The sequence below is a fragment of the Dermacentor albipictus genome, chromosome 2, assembly GCF_038994185.2.
Source record: "Dermacentor albipictus isolate Rhodes 1998 colony chromosome 2, USDA_Dalb.pri_finalv2, whole genome shotgun sequence".
Lineage (NCBI taxonomy): Eukaryota > Metazoa > Arthropoda > Arachnida > Ixodida > Ixodidae > Dermacentor > Dermacentor albipictus.
This window is the reverse complement of record NC_091822.1, coordinates 55140249-55161062: the sequence shown is the minus strand read 5'-3', so window position 1 is coordinate 55161062 and position 20814 is coordinate 55140249. Positions and strand designations below refer to the sequence as shown.

General features: G+C 48.8%; 3 non-coding genes across 3 annotated transcripts; all 3 read left to right on the top strand.

Annotated features, from left to right (window-relative positions):
* Positions 1–15398: 15398 nt before the first annotated feature.
* TRNAA-UGC (transfer RNA alanine (anticodon UGC)) lies at positions 15399–15470 on the top strand. The gene has a single exon. It is a non-coding gene; the product is annotated as a tRNA-Ala (tRNA).
* A 252-nt stretch (positions 15471–15722) lies between these two features.
* On the top strand, positions 15723–15794 carry TRNAA-UGC (transfer RNA alanine (anticodon UGC)). Its single transcript has one exon. It is a non-coding gene; the product is annotated as a tRNA-Ala (tRNA).
* Positions 15795–16057: 263 nt separating this feature from the next.
* Positions 16058–16129, top strand: TRNAA-UGC (transfer RNA alanine (anticodon UGC)). The gene has a single exon. It is a non-coding gene; the product is annotated as a tRNA-Ala (tRNA).
* The last annotated feature ends 4685 nt before the right edge of the window (positions 16130–20814 follow it).

Genomic DNA, 20814 nt, shown 5'->3' with positions numbered 1-20814 from the left:
AGAACATATGTTCTTTAGCTGTCGCCCCCCGAACTTCTCGAATCGAGCAGGCTCGACGGAAATCAGAGTGGATTCATTCGAAAAAAGACTTCCCCGAAATCGAGCAACAAAGACACCCCCGATGGTTCAGCTCGGAACGGGAGGAATCGATGAGCCGAAGGAAGTCCCGATCAAGATCACCATCAGGATCAAGACCACCATCGAGTGCACGCCAAGCCAAAGCCAACAAGACCGAGGACACCCCTTGGAAACCAAACCTCAAGAACACCTCGGCCAACAAAAACGACATGAAGACAACCCCCACCCCCAACACCGGAACCGGAGCAGTAGGAGAAGCTGCTAACCGACGAAACGATCGGGTGAGCTTCGCGGGGGCCGTGTCTCCCAGTGCACAAATAACAGACAATCAGTAATACAGAAAAATCATAGATGAAAACAAAAAACTAACCCAAGAAATTAAACAGCCCAAGGTCCAAATGCAGGTAGAGCATCAAGAATTCCAATTGGCAAAATTCTTATTGCAAAACAATTTCGAAAACACAGTTAAAACACTGCAGGCCTTTGGCTCGGTGGTCAACACTAACGGGCACGAGACACAAATACATCCAATCCAAGAAAGGGAAATGGAAGTAGGCGAGGGAAGAGATGATGAACTTCTTGGCATACCCACGCACACGCACAACCTTAGAAAACGGATCCAGAACCAAGTCCAAGAAAATAGCAGTAGTATTGCGAATCTCCACTATCTTTTAACGAATACCATGTCAGAAATAAAATCACTCATCGGCGAGGAATTAAGAATAGAGAAACAATATGTAAACGAGACTGTGGGAGGCTTGCAGGGAGCAATGAATAAGCGTCCTCTTGCTACCCCAATCACCCATTAACTATGGAAGGCGGGTCGGGACGACGCGGAGGCTCTCGTACATCATGGCTGAAACTAAATTGAAAAGTGCGGAATAATTAGAGATTTGGCAATGGAGTTGCCGCAATTTTCACAAGCGCGCAGCCGCACTCCGAAACCATATAAACGGTGCGCCAATCCAACCAGATGTAATATGCCTGCAGGAAATTGGCCCCAAAGGGGTCAAGCTGCAGAGATATTACACCCTGCAAAATTCAAATTATCCTCACGTTGCCACCTTGGAGAGCAGGACTATCGCGGCCAAAGCAGAGCAGATAGAAAATCTTCAGATCAATAATTAGAAAATAAGCTTATTCCCACTAAAGAGAGGCAAGGCAAGAACTGTAATAGTACATTTGTACAGTCGCCCCAAAACAGGAATGACGATTTTAGCAAACGGCTTGCGGGGGCTCTTAAAATCTCGGGTACCAAGGACCGCGCGGTGGTGCTGGGAGATTTCAACGCTCCCAACACCGCATGGGGCTACCCAAAAGACACACCCAGGGGAACGCGTCTCGAACACGCTGCATCCAGGCTGGGGCTGAGCCTGATCACGCTCCCCACCATGCCCACCAGGATGGGCAACAGTGTGAGTAGAGACACGTTCCCGGACCTCACTTTCACACGCAACATCAGGGCGCCACCTGGACCAACCTAGATGAAAATCTAGGAAGAGATCACTTCCTCATCAACATTTTCCTATGGACTCCCAAAGTACGCCGGGTGGCGGGGGAAACGACGCTGACAAACTGGGCAAAATTTCGGCTACACAACCCTCCACCCAATGCCGAAGTGGATTCCATGGGGGAATGGTCCGATTTCATTAAAGCAGCACACGGGCGGGCTTCTAAATAGATTACGCGGACGGTGGAAACACCGGCGGTAGGCAGCCACCTCCTAAGCCTGTAGGAAAGCAGGCCTAAGCTGCTAAAAAGGTGGCGAAAACAACGTCTGAACAGAAACCTTCTGCGCAGGATCGCAGCTCTGGCAGAGGAAGCAAATCAATATGCCAGTAAATTGTCATTTGAGGGCTGGATCCCGTTTCGCAGTTCGCTACAAGACACACTGAGCACTGCAAAAACCTGGGCCATCCTGAGGAATATCCTAGACACGGAAAAGTCCAAATCCGCTACCAGCAGTACATTGCAAAGGATCGTGGAGGACTTTCCAGGCACGAATGAGGCAATAATAGATGCTCTCAAGGAAAGATATGTCGGAGGGAGCGCGATACAATCAACGGGCCAAATTAACTATACGGACATCGAAAATGAAAAGCTAGACGCCCCAATATCCACGGAAGAGGTTTTTGTGGCAGCCCAGGCGGCCAAGAAGAATACAGCCCCTGGCGCCGATCAGACTACCAACGCTATGATTAACCTTAACGATAAAGTCATAGAAGCTATCACAAGGCAATTTGATGAAAACTATTGGCTTAAGGGAGAGATCCGCGAAGAGTGGAAAACTGCAAACATTATTACAATACCAGAACCCGGAAAGAAGCCATCCCTGCAGGCGCTCAGCCCCTTTTCACTGACGTCTTGCATGGGAAAGCTCTTTGAACGGGTCATACAGACGAGGCTTCAAAATTTCATTGAAGACAGGGGCTTGTTGCCGGCCACCATGTTGGACTAACGCATCGTCCTCTCAACACAAGACGCGTTCCTCTTGTTGCAGGAACAGGTACTCAAAGGGGTACCCAAGGGTGGGGAGCACCTATTGTTAGCTCTTGACCTGAAGGGTGCCTTTGACAATATATCACATGAAACGATAATTTCCAAGCTTAATATCGTCGCCACAACTAAAGTCGGCAGCAAAAGAAGTGGCAAGGATGATTCAACGAATCAGCTTCCACAACCAAGGCATGTAGGAAAGCGACACTGTTCGACGACCGCAGAGCACGCTGGTCGCCTCGCCGCCACCGGGTAATTCAGGGCATTGTGGGCGCAAGTCAGCCCAATAAACAGTCTTCTTTCGACGAACTTTTGTCCGTCCTCATCGTCCCTGCGGCTGCCGTCACCACTACGTGACAATATAATTGGCTGCGGAGAAAATGTCTTTAATTATATTAGAGCATTCCTCACGGGGAGGAAAGCTACGATAGCAATATCGCATGCCAAATCCGATCCGTTTCAAGTGCCCAACAAAGGTACGCCTCAAGGTGCGATCATCTCTCCTCTGCCTTTTACATCGCCATGTGTAGACTTGCGCGTACCCTAGACGGTGTCTCGCTACTGGGTTATACTATTTACGCGGATGACATCACCCTTTGGGCCATGCGCTGGTCCCTAGCACAGAAGGAGCAGACACTCCAAGAGGCGGCCACTGCAGCTGAAAACTTTGTCAGGGCCAGCGGTCTCAGCTGTGCTTCCGAAAAATTGGAGATAATAAGCGTCCACGGTAAACTATATAAAAGTAATGGGGACATAGAAGTTGCAATCGAAAATCAGCAAATCAAAGAGGTCACTGTTGCTGGGATGTTGGGATTCTGGATTCAGAGCAACGGCAGGGCCAGCCACACCATAAATTTACTAAAAAAGTCGGCAACAAAACAAGTGGTAAGGATGATTCAAAGAATCAGCTTGCACAACCAAGGCATGTAGGAAAGCGACACTGTCCGTTTAGTACAGGCGCTCGTTATCAGCAAACTAACATGCAGCCTCCCTTTTTACACACTCAACAAGAGTGAGGAGGACTTGGTTGACACTATTATCAGAGGCGCCTACAAGGTGGCCTTGCGCTTACGGGTAGGCACCCCGACAGGCAAGCTCCTTGGCCTTGGTGTATACAACACATACGCCGAGCTCAAGGCGGCGACTTTAATTTCACAAAGAAACCGACTTAGCCAGACGAGATTGGGCAGAGAGATCCTAGTGAGGGCGGGTATTCCACCACACCCCCAAAACTTGGACGAGGTACTGGTGAATATTCCCGGTCCCGTCCGAAGCAAGATCTCAGTCGCTGCTATCCCGAGAAATATGCAGAAAGAAACGAAAAAGCGAAGAAAAGAGTGGGTGAAATGGCTAGGCGAACTAGTCAGAAATAATGAGAATACCGTTTATGTTGACGCCTCTCAGTACAACTGGAAGCGTGCGATAGTCACTGTCATAGACAACAACAAGACTAGTCTAATCTCAAGCGCCTCCCTGGTCGCGCCCTCTATTCCAAAGGCAGAATGCTTCGCCATCGCCTTGGCAATCAAAGACCGGGAATGGAGAGGGCCGTCGTACATCACCATCATCTCAGACTCTCAGGAGGCGTGCCGCTTCTTTACGAACGGCCGTCTCCCTTTCAAGGTTAGCCACCTCCTAGGAAAGGAACTCAAGAATACATACTGACTGGTCTGGTGTCTGGGACACGAGGGGAATGAGAGGGCTGACGCTCTAGCTCGAGAGCTCACGAACCGAGCGGAGCAACCATCACCCTCCCGTTCACAGCCCGCCACTTCACAGGAAAGCCGGCGCGAGGAGGAGGATAACGATCTGGCACCTGTGGCACCACGCGATATTCTTGCCCACCAGTGCGGCATGCGGCAAAGATACGGCGCCCGCCACAAATCTTTGCAAGGGGAAGACGCAATAGATATCCGCAGGATTCAAACGGGCGTCAACCCAAATATATTAAGATTGAGCAAAATTTTCCCAACAATGTACGGGCGTGCCTGTCCGTGGTGTAGCGACTCGCCACCGTCTTTGTACCACATCTCATGGGGATGCCAAAATAGACCGCTGAATTTAAATGCCTACTCAGGTATAATTTAACCAACACACTGGAGCAATGGGAGGCACAACTCGCCAGCTCAGATCCGAAGGTGCAGAAGGCTGTTCTTGGTCACGTTCGACTAGCGGCAGAAGCCAGTGGAGCCCTGGACTTGGGGCGCCACCCATCAAGCTCCTAATCCCCATATCCTCCTTTCCCCAATTCAATAAAGTGATTATCTCTCTTCAATGGATCTGGTGATCCATTGGTCCTACTCTCCTGTTACGATTTCCTCCAGCGCTATTCTCTGCATCCGAACGGAAGTTGCTATGTTAACGTTCTTGCAAACGTTTAGCATAGCGCTATATATCGCTCTTTACCATTGCCGGGACGGTCTCCGGCACAAGTTGGTTGGTGCATGCTTGCTAAGCTGCGCCAGTTGCATGCGTGATGCGGTGTAGGTAATGCAAGCATACACGCTGTAGATGGTGGTGACGGTAGCGGCAGCGGTAGAGCTTTAAATGACCAATGCTTGTTCAACCAGTGTTCCAGTGGAAACCTAAAAGGTATCTGAATAATTAGCTAAATTCAGGTATGTCTGCTCAATCGCACCTAGCGGGACGCGTTGCGAAAAATTAGACTGTTGTGGCGTTCCATCAGCAAGATCACGAGCTGGTTAGCCGAAAGATGCCTGGGAACGCTGTTCCCTGTAATCCACATAACGATAGGGCATTGTTATCGCAAACATAATTATTTGCTAAGCAAGAAAGGTAATTTCTTATTCCTCTTGTACACTACACAGGCGGAAAGGAAGTTTACAAGTAGCTGCATTTCATGAGGCAACATATTTACGTTGACAGTAGGCCATATTTTGGTTTTACAGTGGATTAGGTGTTGTGCTATTCAAAATCTGCTTTAGCTGAACCACAATTCGAAAAATTGAATAGGGCGGATAGCACAGTTCTAAACCTTGATAAAAATGACTCGATGAGGCGGCCATTACTTCTACGAGAAATCAATATGCCTAACTGAACAATTGGCATAATTACGCTAAGGAGCATTTCAATTACATATTCTTACCATATCGACTTACAACGCATTTTTTGGACTGCGACAGTTTTGAGATAATAATTTCCAGTGCCCAAGGAAATACACTGCCGTTCCAATTAGTTTGCGCTCGGCGCATGAGGGAGCGCTGCCTTAAAAATGAAGTGAAACAATAGTAAATTTTTTCCTCAAGTTTGAGAGCACATTTCGAAACCGGTGGCAACCTCAGAATTTGTTCTGGCAACTCGATATGCTTTGCATACTCCCTACCTACAAATCGTAAATTAAAATATGTGCCGTAAAGTGCCTAATTAGAACGTTAATCCGTCTAAATATGTTAATTAGCGAATTAAGCGTCTGATTTTTCGTTGAAGTAATGGGCCGTCTCATCGATTAATTTAGAACCAGGCTCAAAACTACGATATCTGGAACAGGCAACTTTTGAAATTTTAGTTAGTGCAGCTTAAAAACACCCTGTAGAATGAGAACAGGCACGCAGTGGTAGGAATACTGCCACAATTGCTCCGATCTGCTTCATTCCGTTAAAGCTGCTACAGTCGTGCTACAAATGAAGCTGCTGCAAAGCTGCTCCAGGATTAGGCGGGCCGCACAGTCCCTGAGGCCACAGCGAAGAAGAGTAGTGGTCGACTGCCTGGTGGCGGTCGCCACATCCTAATGCGAAGGCTGTCTTCACATCTCCTGCAATTCATGCTGCTTAATGAGCTAAAGACTCACTGAGCTTCGCTGCGCTAATCCAAACCAGTGCCTGCTCGCGAATGTAAGCTGTCCGCCATTAGGAAACTGTGCCATATTAACGGGTTGTGGCAGTTTAGGATGAATTTCTGTCGGGCCCAATAGTGGGCATGATCATTCCACCATGCATTGTTGGGCGTGTCCCACATTCGTACTTCGTACTGCCGACGTGGCCTTGGTTAGAAAGGTTTTGCTCATCTGACGACGCCCACTTCGCGCGTTCGGTACGGCAGCTGTGTCGTGGTACACTGAGCAAATTGGAACTTACTCCCTGGCTTGTTACCTGCTTTGCGCAGTTGGATTTATCTGTGTGCTCGTAACGCGAAGGATTTGTAGCTCGGCCATTCGACTAGCTAAACAACTTCAGGGCGAAAATATAATTCTTCAAATGTCAATTATGCATACCACGTGACTGTATTCTTTCTAGCATTTCTGTGCTTTGCATTAGCGTTCGGGACACGAAGTATTTTCTTTTTATGGGGTGCTGGTTGACTCAGTGTGGCCGCTTGATGGTGGCAATTTGTATAACCGTATAATAATTCGTGTGGTGGCAATTCGTCAATCGCATTATCAGACTACTACGCGCTCTGCAGATACATCGGAAACGACATACTTTTTCCACTGTTGATTCACGTCTAATTCTATTGAACTGTGACTGAGTTTATTTGTCACCAGCGTTTGAGACCGACCGTTAGAGCAGGGCACTGACTACTAGCGCGAGCAGCTTTTCCCGAGCAAGAGCGCTGAAAAGAACGACCCACTAGAAAGCGCTGGAGAGAACAACCCACTATTGGCGGCGAGGAGTTACGAAGTCGCCATCTGTCGGAAGCGCCTCACATGCGTAGTATGAGGGATCACGCGGCACGCTCCTCATAGGTTTCGCTTATACGGCGCTCAATAAAAACACCACGCGGCAGCCTTCCTGGACGTTTATGCACGTACTCTCAAAACCAGAAAAGTTTTTGACTGTCGATATAATAATCTTGGGCAAACTGAAAGCACAGAATCGTTCACAGATGCTATCTCTTTACCGAATACGTACAGTACTTGAACGCCACTGCGCGCGGTCGCCGTGATGCAGTTTCCCGGACCGCCTTCCTGCGCGAAAGGTAGGCAAACGCTGAAAGGAAACTATCGGAAATATGTTCTTATTGTGGGTGTCTGTATAACCAAATGGGGCCTAACAGAATGGAGCCTCAATCCAGCGATCGCACGGGCTCGCAGCGACCGTCTGCGCGTCAGCATGCATGTCCGCGCACAATGTTTTGCTTTCGCTGTGAGCGCGTTTTCGCACCATGCCGTGAGCATTAGGCCACAGCATATGAGCATTTGACGGTACACTAGCAACCATTGTTGCGTGAACGCTATCAGAACTGTTCAAAAATAATTACGTTATAGAGACTTCGACGCCTAGCTACGGCAACTGTGATGTGCCGTCGCGACGATTCAATCTTTTGTTTTGTTTTCTAAATTCTTGGACATTTCAATATTAGTTCTCAGTTGCGCCACACTGTATGTTTATCGGTCTTCTCAGCATGCGATTTCCTTCTGCTTGATTTTCGTAATCCAGTGCAATTATTCATAACACAAACTTGACCATATGCCGTGCCTTTTTTTAATGTGCGTCTTACCGCTCCCTTTCCATTCCAGTGAACTTGCCAGTATCTAGCATCAACAAGTTCATAGACCGAACCGTCATGACATTAGCCGGGCAGCGGGCGCGGGCGAGCGTCTTAGTGCGCGTTTTCTGCTACTCACAGAACATCGCGCAGTCCCAGTGCCATTGCAGAAATGTTCCTCGCGTCTGTGCTTGCTGCATACCCGTGTTGTAGCCGATGGCTGTCTGCCGTTTTTAATTTTAGCCAGCCAAGCTTCACGCAGCTCCTTGCCCTGTGGCTACGTGTGAACAAGGTTGACACCGGGCTCCGTTGCGTGTGTCCGGCGCTGCGGCACCGAGCAGTAGCCTATCATGCTGCACGCCTCCAAAAGCAGCCACTGCCAATTATTGTACTTTAAGATATTGTCAAGCAGACACCCAAGGCGGTAAAGCCTCCCCACTTAATCAGAACCGCGGCGCAGGTGGGACTCAACTTTCGTTTTCAGCTCCCTTCGGCGCTTCCGAAGCAGCCGACGCGGCCGCTGTGTCCACGTGATCCCTCATGCCTCGTCACGCCGATGGTGGCGCTAGGTTTTCCAGTGGTAGAGCTCGTCGCCAGTACCGTTTCAATCCTCTTCTGCAATTCACTTCGGGAACGAAAAGCAAGCCACCCGGCGACCTTACAGCTTGTCATTATGAGTGCGTCATAGTAGGTCTTGAGGCGGTCGACGTTGACAATGTCTCGTCCACGACGGCGCATGTCGGAAGAAGGTTCAACGGGTTCGATCACGTAGTTCGCGGGGGGTGCGCGTTGGATGATACGGTAGGCCCTTTCATACTTGGGTAGTAGATTCGAAGAGAGACCAGGTGTAGTAGAGGGAACCGAGAGCCACAGCCACACAAGTGCTCCAGGAAGGTGGGCGAAGATGTGGTGTCACCGCGAGTGCTCTTCTGAGGCTCTTGGCCATTGGAGGTAAAGGCCCGAGTGAGATCGCGGCACTCTTCAGCATGTGTTGCTGTGAGAGAAATGGGAGCACATTCGAATGGATCCAGCCGGTATGGTAGAATTGTGTCGATTGTGTGCAACGGGTGCCGACCGTACAGTAAGAAAAACGTTCAAACGCCGGTGGTGCTCTGAGTAGCGATGTTGTACGCGTAGATCCGAGAGGGCAGAATGACGTCTCGATTCGTGTGGTCCGAGGCGAAGTACGTGGCAAGCAAATCGCCGAGCGTACGGTTGAAGCGTTTCATATGGCCATTGAGTTGAACATGGCACGCCGTAGTAGTACGATGAACAGCGTGACACTCTTTAAAAATGGCATCAACTACTTCGCGCAGGAAGACGCGACCGCGATCACTGAGCAGTTCCTAAGGTGGCCCATGACGCAGGATGATCCGACGAAGCAGGAAGGAGGCAACATCGCGCGCTGTAGCTGCTGGGAAGACGGTAGTTTCGATGAACGACAAATCTAACAGCGGCAAGAGTTCTATTTTGGCCCGAACGCAATGGATAACGGCATTGTGGCGCGAGAGAAAATCCCAGCCAAGGATAACGTCATGAGAGCACGAGGAAAGGATTATGACTTCTGGGGCGTATAGAACGTCGGTAATCACAACACGAGCAGTGCAAGCCACTAAGTTGTCAATAACTGAGCACTGGCTGTGCGAAGGGACAGCTCAGAAAGGGGTGTCGAGACTTTATGAAGTACACGGCAAAGCATGGCGTCCATAACACATAGGGTGGCTCCTGTGTTCACGAGTGCAGAGAGGCGTAAACACCATCAACAAGCACGTCGATTACGTTCGAGGGACTGCATTGAGAACTTTCAGATTTCGACGGTGTCGCAACCCTTGCCTATTGGACTGCGACGATTAGTTTTCCTCGTCCAGAGTGACAGGGCGAGGTCACATCAGCAACAGAGAGCATCCGAAAAGCCCCGGGTTCAATGCCTGGTACCTCCACTTTGTCCAAATGATTTTTATTCAGTAACAAAAACATTAAAAAAGTAATTGTTTCCCACTGCGCACATGATAGCACGCAATTGGGAGTGAAGGAGTCGCCCTCCGTGCAGTCCTGCACCGCCACATCGTCATAAGCGTAGGCCTTAGCGATTCAAGCCATAATGCACGAGACTGGATCAAAACTGCTCAATTTTTCATACAACGATTTCATTGCAATATATATCTAGATGAAGCACGCAATATTCACATTTAACCGACATTCGGGGGTATAGCTCAGACATTCTGCTTCCGGCTCCCGAGCTAAACGGATCGTGGAATCATGGGCAGGGGGGTGAATCTTCGCATAGCTGCCATTGGCCGTTTTCGAGCAGACGCTCTTTCGACGCTAGAGCCAAGGTCCCTAACCAAGGTCCCTAACCTTCAATTACGGCCCTAACCAATGGGCGACGCAGAAGCAAAATGGCGGCGCACACGATTGTTTACGTTGTCATGGCAACAGGATTAGCAGCCGCGCGGCGCCACCTCTGCCAAACGTGCTTCTGTTCTTTTTGTTTTTATTGTGCCGACTCGCTCGGCACACTTTCCCCCTTTCCCCCTTGCCGCGAGTGCCGCTCACTTTTTTTGGTTTTACCTGTACGCGGCACGGGTTCATTTTTTTATCGCGCGCGTGCTACGGCGAACCACGCGCCATCTCGCTAGCAATGCGCGCACTACGCAGCGCATTGGCATTGCTTGCGAGCTGGCGCGTGGTGCGCCGTAGCCTATGCGTTGGCACGCACGCAGTCTTGCCCATACTTATATTATATCAGCATGTGCCGGGACATAAAAAAAAAAATTCCACTTCCAACCCAACAGATGTTTAGCCTCGCTTTATTGACTTCGTTTCCGAAAACAGATTTTTCTTATAACGTAGTGCGATACACGCTCAAAAAATGAGCAAAAGTGAAAGGTGCATGCCATATATACAAGAGTACTAAACACAAAAGTTCACAGACTGTGAACTAACAAAAGAAAGCGCTAGAAAACGCGAAGGCCCGTTCATGTACACACACATAAAGAAACAAGATTTTTATATAACATCCTCAAGACCGAAATGTAGACGAGCTTCTGATATATGTACTATGATATTGCACAAAACTGGACGACATGTATGACATAGTCATGACAACTATAAAAAGGAAAAGCTCACTGGTAATGACAAAAACAGACACGCAAAATGCATAAAATATATAATAAAATGCTAACATTGTTGGATTGAGAGCCATACCAAAAGAAAGAGCTTACTTACAAAATCTGCAAGAAAGTATATGAAATGCGTGACATGTTCATTACTGCTTAACAAATTGAAAAAACATGGCAGAAAAACATAACATCGTACTAAAAACTGAAACACACATTATCACATTATTTTGCACTTGGCCACACCTTCAGTAACGGTGAGAATGGGAACAGAAGGTAGTCGCCTTTTGCAGTAGCACATAGAAAACATTCGCAGAAAGGCTTATTCCTCAATCAAAAACCAGGTAAAATAAGCCAACAACACGACTTTTCTTTCGATACGAATGCAATGCATAGCAATAAAATTACGTCACTTAAGGGACTAAATCGTACCTACTGGGCCCTCCTTTGTATAATAAACACGAACTGCAGAAACATGCATGTAGGACACTTGCATGCTCATGCTTTCCAGAAGAAAAAAAAAAGCGTATCATGCCTACACATTAAGGTTGTTCGCGCGGTTTTCCCATCGAGGGTTACTGAAATAGTACACAAAGACTAACAGTAATTTTTCAGATGTTAGTACGTTTGTAGAACGTGACACACAGAAAAAGCACTCAGGGCGGCATGGAAATCTGGGTAAGTTACTGAAGTTCCAGAATGACACTTGGCACAGAAAAACAGAAGTCATAGACCAGGTTACAATGAGAAGTAACATCTATTTGTCAGCTTTCTCTACCGGGAAGAGGCAGGCGCACAGGAGACTGGAGGCGGTGCTCCGTGTCGTCTGCTACAGCGCGGTAGCGCACCGTGCTTGCTTTGCTGGGAAGCGCACCTCACTGTGTGCTGGCAGCGCCCAGAGGTGCCGAGATGGCATTGTCGCTTTTTACTCACTGCAGCGCGTTCATCAGTCCTATGGAAGGCTATCAACTGGCAGAGGGAGTTAGCTTGGGCACGGCAATCTCTCATCCGCTGGCGCGGCTGATAAGCTGCTGCAAATAAGTGCCAAGCTAAGCGACTGCTCTGTACTAGTGCATGATTCTTGGATGATTTCTTGGAAGATTCTTGATGATCTTGGATGAAGCACGATCCACAGCAGTTTCTTTATGTTCATCGGCTGACAAACGTCAAGCTGTCAGTTTTAAAAGTAGTGATGTCACTTTTTTCATTTGTTGCTTATTTCTTATGCTGCCTCAGTAATAAAAGCGGTGTGACAGTTGAGGAGTATGTCATTTTTCGCCGAACCTTCGGAGAGCAAGCAATGTTTCGTGTTCCGGAGAGCGAAAGATGGCGAATTGTAGCGCTATGCCTGCAAGCATGCTCTCGGAGGAGGATATCAATGCGAACGAACCGGCCACTTTCGCCGTTGAACCGGTTCGTTCGGGCATACCGAAAGGAGCGAAGAATCAAGGATCATCCGCGGGCAGGCCATACGAAAGTCACCAATGAAGACGACGACATGAACATCGTTGCGGCCGCTGTGGACAAGCCCACTGCGAGTGCGACTGAAATTAAGAACACAGTCGGGCTTCTGGGTGTGTCGAACGCGACAGTGAAGCGTCGCCTGCGCGCGGCTAGCCTCAAGTCAAGAATAGCTGCACAGAAGCAACTTGTGAGCGAGAAGGACAAACAGAAGCACCCAGCATTCGCCCGAGATCATGAGCCATGGACAGAGGAACACTGGGGAAAGGTCGTCTTTACTGACGAGTCTGCTTTCACGACCAGGTGGGACCAGCGTCAGCGAATCTGGCGGCCTGAGAACTGCCGGTAAGTGTAATCATTTAAGCAATCGTATCCTAAAAGGAAGGCACTTCATTTTAGGCACTAGTATTTACTGTTATTAAGCTTTAAACGTTATTATGCTTGTTCTAAGAAGCGTCAAGAATGGTTTTTGCAGTGGCCTCACAATTGTAGTTTTGCAAAGCGCGTACATTAAGCACAATATTATGTTAAACTTCGTCAAAAATAAAGAAATTATCTAAAATGACGGCATAGCTATAATCCGTGACGAACGTTGCTACCGTAATAACTGGAGTTTCACAGTTTGTGTCAGTTACGGCTGAAATCTATTAACATCGAATGTTGTAACCTGGCGCGTACATTTAAATCGCGCAGAACCTCTTGTTCATCAAGAAATATGGCAATGGGGAGAAAGTGACTGTAGCATCGATTAATATTAGGATTACCTTAGTGGCAGAGGAGGCTGCTATTGCCCTAGCGTGCGTCAGTACCAAAGTCAAGATCATCTTGTCTGACAGTAAGGCACCTGTTCACAACTTTTGTAAGGGGGTGATCTTCATGAATGAATGAATGTGTGTTGTTTAGTGGCGCAAATACCAGGTGTGGCCAAAGAGCGCCACGACTTATAATGTTGGATTAAGCGCTGATTTGTGAGTTACGATGGTGGGATGTAACACGGCTGTAAAGTGGCCTAAAATCAATCCGTCTCATAGAAGCGTTAAATGATCTGTAGAAAAAAATTATTATAGTGTTACATGTAGTTGTCTATGGATATAGTATGCATGATAAATGAACATGGAGCTAAAATGCAAGAACATGGAAATAGCACCTATGCCTCCGGGAGGCCTTTGAGCCCAAAGGCTGGGAGGCAGGTGCTTTCTCTTAATGCAGTTACCGCAGCCGAGACCTCAGTTAAGAGGCCGTGCTACGGACTTCCTGGTGATATAACATGAAAATAGTGCACATCTTTCAAAAATTCGGACAAGGATTGATATTTAAAGATGAGCGGTTCTATACCTATGATCATAAGAGGATAAAGTGGAATTTGTTGCTGGTGTGGTAATGGAAAATGCTTTTTTCCTATTTGCGTCTAATTCAGTACATTGCAGCAGGATGTGAAGCATGGTAAGTGGCTCACCACATTTATCACACATGGGTGGATCGCCACCGGACAAGAGGTATGTGTGTGTGCTGTGTGTGTGTCCTATCCTGAGTCTGCAAAGTGTCACTTCTGTATGGCGATTCAAGGACAGTGGCGAGTACTGGAAGGAGCGGCCAAAAGAACTAAAAAGAAAAGGCCGACCGATGGAACGCCGTTCACTTGTCAATGTTCGCGAGAGCTACAGCGTGCAACATGTTTCACGTGACAAAGATCTGGTACGTAATGCAATTCCTACAGTGCTCTCGTATTAATGTGCAGAAACTGCACCGCGTGTTCACTGTGTTCGTGTGGGCATCGAGCTGGGAGTGATGCAGGCGAGATAATTTCTTCCGACGTGTGAAGAATGGTGGTCTGGGGTTGGCGCACCTTTTCTTGCGTCAACTGGTGAATACATTCTTCTTCTTTCGAGATACAAACGACCCATTTCTGCGCACGGTGATCCAAATGAGGCTGTCAAGATCACTTCCCGAATTCGTTGTAGGTACGGAAATAATGCCAGGACCACTCCGTGGTTTCTTTCGGGAAATAGTTCAGTGTTTTTTTGCGTGTTCGTTTTTCAAGGGCATATTTGTGGAGTGCAAAACGAAAAAAGTTATATCGTGATTTGTGTGACAGAGTCTTGTGTGACAGTGACGCATGTACAGAGCCGTGTACAGTGGAGGCCCAGGCCTAGACGTATTGAAAGAAGTGAAGATGATACCAATTCAGCCAGCCACGATATCGTTCTTTTTCAAATTACACACCGACACTTTACCTGTTAAAATCTTCCTGGAACAACGTGGGTTCTACGTGCCATGGGGAACACATCGCCTTATTTGTAAAAAACCAGAAAGCCTAGAACATGTCTTCATCCACTGTTGAAAAGGGTTTTTTTTTTCTGGAATGTGCTGCAAAGGACTCTAAAAAAGGAGTTACCCATAGATCCCCACGGAATCAGGTTTCTGCCAGTAAGTGACGAGGAAGGATTGCCGTACGACGTCATCATGCTTACGGGCCTCCACTGTTTATGGCGCGCAAAAATGGCGGGCTACCAGTGTGACCCGGATGCCCGATCGGCGCGTGTATATTTCCGGGAATGCATGCAACGGTATGTGGAAGTGCAGAAGTTGAAACAGCCTGTTCCTGAGTGGCTGTCCAGGGTTTAACCCCTGACAGCACTGAAGGAATTTTAATAAGACAACGTCATTCCATAGTAGCCGACGGCAACGCATGTGTACTGTTCGATTTTTGTATTCATTCCTCCTTTGTTTTGACTTTTTGCATATATGTTAAGGAATTTTGCTTATGTCGAGGACTGGCAATAAAGAAAGAAAAAAAGGGGGGGTATAGCGCAGAGGTAGAGCGTTCGCTTTGCATGCGAGAAGCCCCGGGTTCGATCCCCGGTACCTCCACGGTGGCTGAAATACTTTTTATTTTTTTATACAATCGTAAAAACGATCGCACTGCGCACATAATAGCACGCAATGCGCACTGAAGGAATCACCTTCCGTGCACTGACTGCCTCCGCCGCCACATAGTAATAAGTGTAGGCCTTAGCGCTTCAAGCCATAATGCACGTGACTGGATGAAAGTTGCTCAATTTTTGATACGATTCCATTGAGATACTACACGAAGTGCGTAATATTCCCGTTTAAACCCAATTCGGGGGTATAGCTCAGAGGTAGAGCGCTCGCTTTGCATGCGAGAAGCCCCGGGTTCGATTCCCGGTACCTCCGCCTTGGCTAAATTACTTTTGTTTTTTATACAATAGTAAAAACAATGAACTAATTATTTCGCACTGCGCACATAATAGCACGCAATGCGCACTGAAGGAATCGGCTTCCGTGCACTGACTGCCTCCGCCGCCACATAGTAATAAGTGTAGGCCTTAGCGCTTCAAGCCATAATGCACGTGACTGGATGAAAGTTGCTCAATTTTTTATACGATTCCATTGAGATACTACACGAAGTGCGTAATATTCCCGTTTAAACCCAATTCGGGGGTATAGCTCAGAGGTAGAGCGCTCGCTTTGCATGCGAGAAGCCCCTGGTTCGATTCCCGGTACCTCCACGTTGGCTAAATTACTTTTGTTTTTTATACAATAGTAGAAACGATGAACTAATTATTTCGCACTGCGCCGCAGTCATACGGGTCCTAGAATATAAGAAGCAGAACCAGCAGAGCAAACTGGAGAATCAGCACAGCCAATTGCAAAGCCAGCAAAACCTCATAGACAAGCTACTCCGCAGTCAACAGAAACAGCAAGCTCACCGATAAACTGCTTCAAAAATGCAAAGAACAACAAGAACTCACAGACAAGCTGCATCAAAAATGCCAGGAGCTCGAAAACATAAACAGAGCGTCGGGAACGACGTTGACCAAGGCCGACGTTGAAGCCATAGTAGATGCAAGGTGCCTGATATTTCAAGAAGCCTTTATGAAGAGCATTCACGCCACAATGGAAAAAGTTGTACAATCAGCAGTCGAAAAAACAGCCGCTACCTTCGAGAACAAGATCGCCACGTTAAACGCGAAGATAGATGGTATCGCACCACAGCTCAACAATTTTATCGCGCATGTGAAGAACAACTATATCACCAAGGCACAGCTCGAAAATTCGCGCCCCACGAGTCGGAAGAAGGCACGGGCGAACAGCCACAGCGATTCCTGCTCGGTCTCGCCCACTCGCGATCGCCGACGCGAATTCGAATCCATCGACGATGGCGATCCCTAACCACAAGGCAAAGAACCAGCAGTCAACTATATGCATATGGCAATGGAACTGCCGATCATACCGCCCTCGACACGCCAATCTACAAGAATTCGTCAAGCTGAACCAGCCGGATGTCATAGCACTACAGGAAACCAACACGCAGAACGTCCGACTGCAAGGATACACCACATATGCACAAACCCGACGAACTGCCATATTGGTGAAGAAAACTCTGACAGCCCAAAAACATGACATAGAGAACACCCAGACCGAACACACCTTAATCGAGGTTTTACCGGAACGAAAGACGCAGAAAAGCCTATTCGTGGCCAGCGTATACAGCCCGCCTCGCGACCAGCTACCGGCCTTCGATCACTTTGTACGAGAAATGAGGAAATCCACGAATGGACACCAACTCGTCATAGTGGGAGACTTTAACGCCTCGCACACGGCATGGGGCTATCATACCACCACAAAGAAGGGTGCTAGAGTGCACGATGCCGCACAGCAACACAGACTCACCCTCTGGAATGATCCCCTCCAGACCACGAGAATTGGAAACAGCGTCTCCAGGGACACAAACCCCGATCTTACCTTTACTGCGGACGTCCCCTGGGCAGAGTGGAGTCGACTCCAGGAAACCTTAGGTAGCGATCACCATATTCTCCAATTAGATGTAGCACACACCCGTAAACAGACCAAGACCGGAATTGCACGGCTAACCGATTGGAAATCCTTCAGGGACAAGCTAGATTCCGGAGCAAGCATAACTGACATTGACGAATGGCTCAAAAATGTATTAGACACAGCAGAACGTCACACCAAGATCATACAACTCGATGCCGATACACCCGCGGTCGACGCGCACCTCCTACATCTCTGGGAGGCAAGAAGTGGCCTCCTGAAGAGATGGAAGCGACAAAAGCTTAACAGAAAGCTAAAAACACGTATCGCTCTCCTGACCAAGCAGGCTCAAGACTATGCGGACCACCTCGTCAGACAGAACTGGCACGCTTTCTGTGACAAGCTACAGGGGACTCTGAGCACGAAGAGGACCTGGCACCTCCTACGCGCACTCCTGGCCACTGAACCCACCAAAACGAAACAGAAGCAACATCTTCACAGTCTTATCCACAACCACGCCGGATCAGAAGAACACCTCCTGCGAGAACTACAAAAGAAACTATGCGGAGACGCACCCTCTACCACGTCAACTCGCAGCAAAGAATACTCTGGAAAACCGAACCCAGAACTCGACCGACCCTTCACGCAGGCCGAAATCCACGTAGCCCTATCCAAGCTGACTAGAAATACCAGCCCAGGTAAAGACAGGATCGTTAACAAACACCTACGCAACCTACCGCAGCAGGCCACCGAGGCTCTCCTCTGTTACTACAATGAGTGCTGGGAGAAAGGAGAACTGCCTGCTGTGTGGAAACACTCGGACATCACCATGATCCCCAAGGCCAACAAACCTCTCAGCTTGGAGAACCTACGCCCGATCTCCCTCACCTCGTGCGCGGGAAAGCTCTACGAACATATGGTGCACGACCGCATTACCCAGTACCTAGAAGACAACGACCACCTACCAGACACCATGTTCGGTTTCAGGCAGCACCTCTCAACGCAGGATGTACTCTTACAACTAAAGGAAGGCCTTCTAGATCACCTAAACAATCGAAGCAAATACTCCATAGTGGCAATAGACGTCAAGGGAGCCTTCGATAACGTTAGCCACGACGCGATCCTCAACAATCTCGAAGGAACCGGCTGCGGCAGTAGGACCTACGCATACGTCAGAAACTTTCTGATGGACCGCACGGCAACAGTCGGAATCTGCAACATCCGCAGTGAAAGCTTCCTACTTCCAAACAGAGGCACCCCGCAAGGGTCGGTCATTTCCCCGCTACTCTTTAACGTAGCTTTGGTCAAGCTACCCCCACTACTCGAGACCATACCAGATCTGCGTCACGCGATGTATGCTGATGACATCACGCTCTGGACCAGAGCTACGAACGTTGGAAGGCAAGAAAGTAGCTTACAAGAAGCCGTCGACACCATCGAAAGCTATCTCCGAAACTGCGGCCTCCGCTGCGCCCCAGAGAAGTCTGAACACCTCATCCTGAAAGCAAGAACGAGAGGCCGACCACCCAACTACGAAGAGCCTGACCCCAGCATCACACTCAACGGGACAACAATCCCGAAAGTCGACACTATGCGAATACTTGGACTCCACATCCACAAAGACGCATCGGGAGCTGCCAGCCTACCGAGACTAAAACGCACCCTTTCGCAACTAATGCACCTCGTCAAACGGATCTCAAGCCAAAGAAGCGGGCTCAAGGAGCAAGACACTCTAAGAATAATACAGGCGCTCCTCACCAGCCGCATCACATACGGAACGCCGTACCTGGCTTTAAAGAACGCTGAAATAGAAAAGCTGAACAACATGATAAGGAAGGCAATCAAAGTCGCCCTGGGACTACCCGCCATGGCCTCTACATCACGTCTCCTTAAGATGGGCGTCCACAACACGTGGCAAGAGCTCGCCGAAGCGCACAAGAACAGCCAGCTGGAACGACTCAAGCTCACGCCCACAGGGAGATCAGTACTCCGACACCTAAACTACAGCGAGACGTATGTCGCAGACACGGACAAGAAAGAACGAATACCACCGGACGTTCGAGAGTGCATTTGCATCGCACGTGTCCCGCGCAACATGCATCCCATATATCACAAGAGCAGAAGACAGGCTAGAGCCAACGCCATCAAACGAAGTTTCAGGCATGACCCGAATGCCCGCTACACCGACGCGGCCAAGTATCCGCATCGAAACGCGTACGCTCTGAGCGTCGTAGACTCCCAAGGCTCCGAGCTAGCATCGGCAACCATCAAGGCACGCAACCCGGAAACGGCTGAAGAAGCGGCAATCGCTCTCGCCACCACCACATGCACAGACGCAGCGGTTATATTCACCGACTCTCAGGCCGCCTGCAGAAACTTCTTGAGGGGCCGCATCTCGGCCGATGCACTCAAGATACTAAAAAGACGAAGCACTCCGCTCCCGTACACCTGCGTAACGTGGGTACCCGGACACGAGGGCCTAGAGGGGAACGAAGCGGCCCACGCCGCTGCCCGCGAGCACGTCAGCCGGGCTCCCCTCTCCCCACGCGCTCTCGGACCCGTGACAGAAGAGGCGGAGGCCGTATCCACCAACTATTCGGCCATATTGCAACATTACAGGCTCGAGCGTCGAGTGTACCCTCCACCGCACCCTAAACTCGACAGAGAAGAAAGCCTAATCCTTAGACGCCTGAAAGTAATACGTACACGCACGGAACGATAATGCATCGCCTCTACCCGACGCTCCACGGCTACCTCTGCCCACTTTGCAACGTACCCGACACTCTGGCACACTTGCTCCTGGAATGCCCGTGGCAGGAAGGCAGCGAAATGCAACCAGAAACGCACGCAAAACGAGCAATAGAAGCAAACGACCTATTCGAAACGTGGGAGGCCAAGCTAACCCTCGGGGACCTGGAAGACCAGCGACAACTCGTCGCCAGGGCCAAGAGGGCAGTCGAAGCCAGAGGGTTCCTGGACTAAGGAGCCCTCCCACCTTAGGGTGATACCCGGCCTCGCTAGGGACACTGTTTCGTTTAATAAACGTTTCTCTCTCTCTCTCTCTCTCTGCGCACATAATAGCACGCAATGCGCACTGAAGGAATCGCCTTCCGTGCACTGACTGCCTCCGCCGCCACATAGTAATAAGTGTAGGCCTTAGCGCTTCAAGCCATAATGCACGTGACTGGATGAAAGTTGTTCAATTTTTGATACGATTCCATTGAGATACTACACGAAGTGCGTAATATTCCCGTTTAAATGCCATTGGGAACTTTGGAAACTTAATGCGAAATTGATGGAGGATCAGGGTTTCGTTAAGGATGTGGATGCGAAGCTAAAGAAGCTACTCGCAGTGCAATCTTTAAGTATTGGTGTAGAGTGGGAGGAGTTTAAGCAATTAGTAAAAATGAAAGCCATC